Genomic DNA, 8,293 nt, shown 5'->3' with positions numbered 1-8,293 from the left:
CAGAGGCGCGTTTGCCTCATGGAACGAAGTTTTCTGTCAAAGAAAAGTCGGGAGGTGGCCGGCGCTGGGCCGCTGGGAGAACCCTGCGGAGCAGAAGGCAGCACAGCGCCAGGGTCCTCTGAGCTCCTGCAGGTGCGGGGAACCCGCGCACAGGGCGGCCGCCGGTTGGACCCCAGTGTCAGACCCAGGCAGGCGCTGGATTCCACGCGGGGACGAACCTGCGCGTTCGTGCTTTTCCTCGGTGCGCGGTTTGGCCGCGTGACCGTCCACACACCAGCCCTCCACTCGGGGAGGGGCAGGGCCCGGGAGGCTGGGCAGACCAGGTCGGGGCGCCCAGGACGCTGCGAGTCCTGCGTGCCGGGACTTCCCCTGGCCCCCCGCGGGTGGCGTGGGCCGTCCTGCTCTCGTGGTACTGCCACGTGGACTGGAGCTTCCTTGTCCAACTCCGGGGACTACTTCACAGTTTTATTGGAGCATGATTTGTATCAGCTTTTTCGTGGCTGTGACCAAGTCCTTGACGAGAACCGTCAGAGGAGGACACGCCTACTGGGAGCTCGCGGTTCCGAGGTCTCCGTCCGCTCCCGGGCTCGAGGTGGAGCAGAGGGCAGCAGCGGGAGCCTGGCACGGCAGGCAGCGCCAGCTGGCCGGCGGCGAACCGGGCCGCCCGAGCCACACCCACTTGCCTGCGGGCAGCCCGCTAGTCCCGCGAGGATCAGTGCGAGGCCTGGGTCTGCTCCGCACCCTCCTTCTCCACTGAGCCTTCCTGCGTTGTCACTGGCATGAGCTCTTGGCAACACCTCGCCTGGAGCCGCAGCACAGTCCCGCGATTCGCGCCATTCGGTGGTTCTTCAGACACTCGGGCTGCGTCAGCCAGCACCACAGTACTTTTAGGACTCTTCCACCCTGGTTCCAAGGCCGCTCACCCTGCTGCACTGCCCCACTCCATTGCCCCTGCACCCGCCTCGCCTGGGTGATTGTTGCCCTGTCAGGCACCATGGATATGTTTTGATGCCAGGTATCAAACCCAGGGGTGCTTGCTTATTTATTATTTGTTCTGATGAGGTCTGCGTGACAGTAGAATGCGGTCCGACATGCCATACATAGATGGAGCAGAACTCCTCATTCTTCTGGCTGTAGGTGGTGTGCAGTCACACTGGTCTGTAGTCATAGGTACACATAGGGTGATAACGTCCCATTCATTCCACCATCCTTCCTACTCCTATGCCCCCTCCCCTCCCTTCACTCCCCTCTGCCTGATCCAAAGTACCTCTGTTTTTCCCTAGTCCCCCCATTATGAATTAGCATCCACATATCAAAGAAAACATTCAGCCCTTGGTTTTTGGGGATTGGCTTATCTCATTTAGCATATCCTCCAGTTCCACCCATTTACCTGCAAATGTCATAATTTCATTCTTCTTTAAGGCTGAGTAATACTCCATCATGTATACATACCACATTTTCTTTATTCATTCATCCGTTGAAGGGCATCTAAGTTGGTTTTGTAGTTTTCCCTAGCCCTTTTTTATTCTTTATTTAGAGGCAGGATCTTGCCAAGTTGCTTAGGGCCTTGTTAAATTGCTGAGGCTGGCAATGAACTTGCAATCCTTCTGCCTCAGCCTCCTCAGCTGCTGGGATTACACTTGTGTATCACTGCACCTGGTGCCATGTTTTAAAGGTTCAGAACTTCAATCCAGAGAACAAAGGGAGGTGGGACAGCCCAACAGGAGACAGTAAAACCCAGGCGAGCTCCAGGAAGACCTGCACCCCACGGCACTCAGCCGATGAGGGGCCGGGGGACCTTGGGCACCAGGGCCTGAGATGCCCTCTGAGAGTGCTCGGGGTGCCTGCTCCCCAGACACCGGGTCTTGCAAGAGCGTCATCAAAGCCTGGCTTCCCGCCCTACCTCCTCCTGTCTCTCGGCCCATCCTTTGGGTCTGGCAGGTGAGCTGTTCCCACACCAGCTCCCTACCTTGCAGTGGTCTCCGCTCAGGCCCTTCTGAATAATGCCACTCTGGGTCCACTGTGTGCTTTAAACACATCCCTTGCTGCTCTGCCACTGCAACTGAGTTTTAAATGGACATGACCCTCTTCCTCTCTTCCTGCTCCTCCCTTATCTCGGGGAAACAGGATCACCTCTCCTCCCCATCTTGGGCAGTCATCTGTCCCTGAGCACACACCCACCGTACAAATGAGGCAGTCCAGACTTGGGGATGGCACCAGAAGATCTCAGAAATGACTACCTCCCACTTTAACAAGTGACTTCCAGTTCCAACAAAGGACACGTGGAATGTGGCTTTAAAAGCCCCCTGTTCCTGCTGATGGGCAGAATCACAGCCTCTGGGACAGGAGTCCCTTGTGATTCTCCTTTGCTAGCAAAGAAATAAACCTTCTTTTTCCTTTTTCTCAAAAACCGTGTCCTCGTTATGGGATTGGTATTGGGGACAAGGACCGAGCTTTTGACAACAAAGGGAAACTTCTTTTTGACCAGTAGGACACGCATCTGGAGACAAGCTTCTGACCCAACGGGTGTGCCCTGAGGGTAGCTCCTGACCACGGCCCCCACGACTAGAGGCCATTCCCCACCAGTGAACCTGGCTTCTCAGCAAGCTTCACAGACATCCATGGACACAAGGCTGAAAGCAAAGTAGCAGGAATTATTAGGGTAATAGGAAGAAAGCAGAGCTCCTGACGGGGCAGGTCCCAGGAGAGGAATCCCAGAGAGGCTCCTGTCTGGCGGCTTGCACAGATCTTCCAGACGGAGGACCCGTGGCTCCTCGTGCACCTGTGCTCCAGCCAGGTTACTGAGCCCTGTTTTGGATGGGGTCTGGGTACCAGAGAGCAGATGTCTCCTTATCCGTTTGTTTTTCTGCTCACACAGGAGTCAGCCCGACCTGGCTGGGGCCTGGCTGGTGACTGGTTCCTGCCACACAGAGACTGTGGCTCCTGCCTGCCCCTCTTACCCTTTCTCCTGCCTTGCAGCAGGCAGTTGTGATGCTGAGCTGCTACTTCAAGTGCCCAGAGCAGCAGCCTCCACCCTCCCTTTGGGAAGCTCGGCATTAGTGTGCCCCTTGGTGTGGGTCTGCCTCATGGTGGCCAGGGTGGTTGCTCACTGTGTCTGCTGAGTGAGCATGGACAGCCCTTGGAGTTTGTGGGCTTGTGTTTGAACACAGTTCTGACCTATTCCAACCCACTTACAGTGTGAGGGTAGAAGGTCCAGAGGTCCATTTTCAAAACACAGTATTGAGCCTTAAATGTGACATTACTGGAAATGTTACAGAAAACAGACAAAGGGGAAAGAGAACAAATGGTTACCAGCCCTTCACACCTGAGTGGGACAGACTCACCGCCCTGGACGGACAGGAGGTGAGGAAGGGGCCACTGAAATTCATGTCTCTTAGTCCATTCCTGGGATTAGGCAGGTGAGCTCGTCTCTCACACAAGTATTTATTCTGAAGTTAATATTCTAAAAACTGGGTTTCTAGTCTAGATTAACATTTACCATGTGTTTTCAGAATGCTTTCCACCCACCTTTAGAGACCTCCACACACTGCTCCTAACCTGATTAGTCCCAAAGCTTCTATACCCTGAAATTCAGAGAGGCGTCTGCGCTGGGGACCAGGGCTCTGCCTGCTTCACAGGTTATGCAGGGAAAAACCCAGAAACAGACCGACTTGTTCTTCTGGGGAAGTGGCCTCGTTGGAAGAGCTCCTCGCCTCTGGCTGAGTCCAGCTCTGGAGAGCCCAGCCCCCGGGCAGAAGGGCCAGACGAGCACAGAGTGCCTGGACCAATGCAGACCAGAGCAAGGTATGGGAGCGGCTGCCGGCACGGGGAGTGTTCTGGCAGATCAAAGAAAAGCTCTGGATGTGGATCAAGTCTCCACCCTACAAAGAAGACACACATCTATAAAAAGCCCATTGGTGCAGGCGCCCCCCCCTCCCGGGCAGGGGCCTCCCCACAGGAACTCTGTTGCCACCCTGTTCCTGGGGCTCCCTGGTCCCTGTTCAGCAGGAGTCCAAGCGGCAGCCACCACTTGGTGGGGAGGGGTCACTGCCCCTGCACCTGCTGCACCTGCAGCCCTGCCTGGGCTTAGCCGTTTCTAGAGGTGCGGCCTCCTAGAGGTGCAGCCTCCGTTGCCTGGATCCTCTTGTACTGCTGGACTCCCAAGGCACAGTGTTGTTTTCAAGGATGAAAACAGGTCTTTTTGAAGTGCTGGGCACAGACCTCGGGGCCACAGGCAGCTTCAGAGCTAAGCGCGGGCTGTGTGTATTTAGAAAGGCTGAGGTAGGATAGAAGAAGTAAAGGGAGAAGTAGGAGACAGGAAGTCAGGGCTTAACGTGGAGGGTCACACAGCTGTCCAGGCCTATCGCTGCCTCAGCCAGCCTCTCTTCCAGGCCTGTCCCTCCCAGATTCCTGGGAACTCTGTAAACCTTAGAGTCACCATAAATGCATTCACTTATGAGAATCACCTTACTTTTTTTTTGTACTGGGATTGAAACCAGGGGCACTTTACCACTGAGTTGCTCCCCGGCCCTTTTTATTCTCTGTTTTGAGATGGGGTCTTTCTTAGTTGTGCAGCTGGCCTCCAGCTTGCTGTTCTCTGCCTCGGCCTCCCGTGACGCGGGGTCCCAGGTATGGCCGCTGCTCCTGGCCTCCTTGTGCACTGTTAGCCAGCCCTCAGCTAACAGGCTGGGCCGAGAGATGCGCTGTCCTGAGGAACTTATCTTTTAGGGAACTTTCTAGTGCTAATGGTCAGGTAATGAAGACCATGGTGCTTCAGGACCCCAGGACCCCCAACCCCGTGAACCTTTTTGACTGAGGTCCCATTACTCTCACCAGGCTTCCTGTAAGAGGGGCCCGGCCCCCAAGCGCGTCTGTCCGAGACAGCTTGCCTTCCCCGGGGTGTGCACCTGCCCTGCCTCTGGCTGGCGCCCCACTCCTGGGCAGCTCCCCTCTGCCTTTGCTGCTCCTGTGGCAGGGCTCCCTGCCTGGTGCTGCTCCTCATCTGTGCTGCTGTGTGCAGCCGGGGGCTCGTGGACAGTGAACAGGAGGACAGAGGTCAGTCTTCCGAGAGGAGATGCGCCCCGGGGACAGTGACGGTGGCGGCAAACGATGCCATGTGCTCAGCGGCACTGCGGTATGCGTGTGAAGCTCAGGCTGCACGGGCCTCAGCAAACATGGGCACAGAGCAGTAGGTGGGAAGGGCCTGACCGGGAGAGGATGGTCCTCAGACCCCCTCCTGCAGGATAACAGCAGGCCAAGTCCACTCTGGAGAGGTGAAACCCTGCCCCAGCTGGGCAGCTGTGGATGCTTCTGGATGATGGTGCGGAGGCTGGAGATGCAGGCCAGGCAGGGACCTGCCGCCCAGGGTGTGGGTTCAGGTGGCGCTGAGTCAGTGTCCTGAGGGAGGCAGGAAAGGGAGCGCTCTCCTTGTTGGGAGAGAACGGGGGCCAGTGCCCACAGGAGGTCCAGCAAAGAGCTTTGTGCAGTCAGGCAGTGTCCTCAGGACCAGGGTCTGGTCACCTCTGGGACATGCAGAGTGCAGCCGGCCCCCACGCAGAAGCTCTGGGTCATTGCCTGTAGGACATTTCCTGTCAGCCATTCTCAGCTGACATCGTGTGAGCTGAAGGTGTCCATCCGCCCCGGACCTCAGGATGTGACTGTCTAAGGTTGTTGACAGGAGGTAGGGCCAGGATGGAGTGATCCAGCAGGACACTAGGAGACCAGGACCCATACAGAGAGGAAACCCATGAAGACACAGGGTGAAGCCAGAAGGGAGGAACCAGACCTGCCGGTGTCCATCTGACTTCCAGCCTCCAGGACGAGGTTTCAGTCACCAGAAGGTGGGGCTTTGTCACACCAGCCCCGAGACATGAACCCAACACTAAGACAGGAGAAGAGGCCTTGGGGACGGTGAACTCTCTGCAGTGCCACCTGCCTAAGCTGGACTGTGGGTCTCTGAACAGGGCCCTCTGCCTGCACCATCATCCAGGGTAAGCAGGTGCCCCAGGGCCCTGCAGAGCAGAGTCCAGCAGTCCATCAAGGCTCAGCCTCCCTTGCTGGTCGAGGCACTGGAACTGGTTCAGAAAGGATCATGTGCACCTTGTATAGTCTTGTTACAGTGGATACAGTACCATGCGCTGTTGCAATATTTCCTTAAAGGTACTCATTTATATATAAAAGTAACTCACTCTAGCTCATTGGTTACACTCAGAACTTTCCTGAACCAAACGAAGCTTCCAGCAATGCCAGCACCAAGCCGAATACCTGCCACTCAGATCCTGTGCTGACAGAGCAGAGGAAGCAGAAGCCGCGCTCACCTCATAGCGGCACCTGCTGCAGCAGGCATATCCAGACCCGCCCTTCCCTATACCTGTTTCTTCCTCAGAGGCCGTTCTGGACAAAATCCCCCCAAGAGGGGCTCTCGGGTGCCTTGGGACCTCGCATGTGCATAGGGGCCCCCACACTGGGAATGCCTCCCTGCGGAGGTGAGGGAGGCTGGATTCTGCAGGTCCAGTTGGGGCTCTGACAGCACAACTGCATGTTGCGGGCATGGGCACCTGGGCCAGGCCACACCTCACTCCTGTGGGCAAGGGCACAACTGCCCAGTCACCCCCACCTGTGCTGAGTGGAGGCCCCTTGGTGCCTTGGGTAAGGGATCCCCGGACAGCTGTTGTGGCCTGCTGTCCCTGCTGATTATTTCCTTAGGTCTTGCTTGGGCCTTACCTGGCAGGCAAAGAGAAGGCAGGGACTCCCCAAGGAGAGCTGCAGTAATGTGGAGAAGTGGGAACCCTAGGGGCGTGGAGGCCCCGCATCCCCTCCCTACAGACAGCCCCGCACTGGCGCAGCTGCCGGCAGGAGGCCGGCAGGGCGGCCGGCAGGGCAGCACCATCTCCTGGCTTTGAGGGGAGCGCTGTGCAGGCACACTGATGCCTCAGGACCCAGCTGGCTCAGCAGGTGGGGCTCTGCTGACCCCAGACCAGGAAGCTGGGCCCACAGCAGGCTGCCAGAACCTCTGTCCTGGGTGGAAGCAGCCGCCAGGGCCAAGAGGGAGGAGCTCCACTCCCCACTGTTTCAAACAGATGATGGAAAATTTCAGATATACATGAAAATCTGCTCAGGGTCTCATGATCCAACTGCAAAGAGTTTGTCACTCTTCTTTCCCAGTCTCTGCCCCACCAGCAGGAGAGTATTTTTAAAGCCAACTCCAGATTTCATATTTTTTCCCTTTTGTCAAACAAACAAAAAAAATCTGCCAAACTTACAGAAGTAGACAGTAGCATGTAATTGCCAAGGGTAACAAATGAATAAATAAAAAATTTTTAAAGTGTCAATACAAGTTGGAACTCAGACAGTCAGGGCCATGAATTCAGGAGGTGGAGAGAGAGATTTCCAGTGCAGAGGATAGGTGTGAGGCAGAGGGAGGGCTGGTCATGGGCAGGTCAGAGTCTGCACCTCAGGTCCCTGGTCCCCAGAAGGACTCTGCTTAGGCTGGGGGCAAAGGTCTGGGCAGAGAAACACACCCGAAGTTGCTTCATGAGCATGTGTCCTGGGATCAAGGAGGCCCAGCAGAATGGCCAGTGTCACCACACCCCCACAGCAGCCACCCAGCCACCCAGCACCTGCCTGCTGCACCTTGCACATGGTGTCTCTTAAACTTTTTTTTTTGGTGCTGGGAATTGAACCCAGGGCCACTGAGCCACATTCCCTTTTACGTTTTATTCTGAGGCAGAGTCTCACTGGATTCGCAGGCCTGTGCCACCGCTCTGGCCCTCTTAAGCCCCCTTCTAGTCTATGACAGCTGCCCCTCCCTTTCTGTTAAGACCGGGTATTTCTAAGTTCTGGCCACACAGGCTCCAGGGCTGGAGCCACACAGAGGCCCAGGCCCCACAGTGTCAGGATTTGCAGCCCCTGGGTTTGCAAAGTGCAGCTCGAAGCTTCCTGTGAGGAGGATGTGGGCATTGCCTGCCGGCCTCCCACGGGTTCTGCAGTGGGCAGGGGCAGGGGCTCAGTGGGGGCCAGGACCCCCCAGGGCAGGCCCTGTAGCTCCCTGGGTGGTTCAGGATCAATGACTGATCAGAAGGTCCACCTGATGCTATCTCTGTCCTTCCACACAGCTCTGCTCACTCCTCTCAGGTCCTGGCTGCCCTTGGGGCCTTGCTGGATATCCTCTGGTCTGAGAACATGGCCCCAGAGCCAGCATCCGCTTGAGGCACTCCTAGACCTCTTGCAGGCTCTGGGTGATCAGACTGTGCACCCGGCAGCTGCCCTGGGGCTTCGGCGCCATAGCAGCTGC

This window comes from Sciurus vulgaris (genome assembly GCF_902686455.1).
Source record: "Sciurus vulgaris genome assembly, chromosome: 4".
Taxonomy (NCBI): Eukaryota; Metazoa; Chordata; class Mammalia; order Rodentia; family Sciuridae; genus Sciurus; species Sciurus vulgaris.
This window is presented reverse-complemented; position numbering follows the sequence as displayed.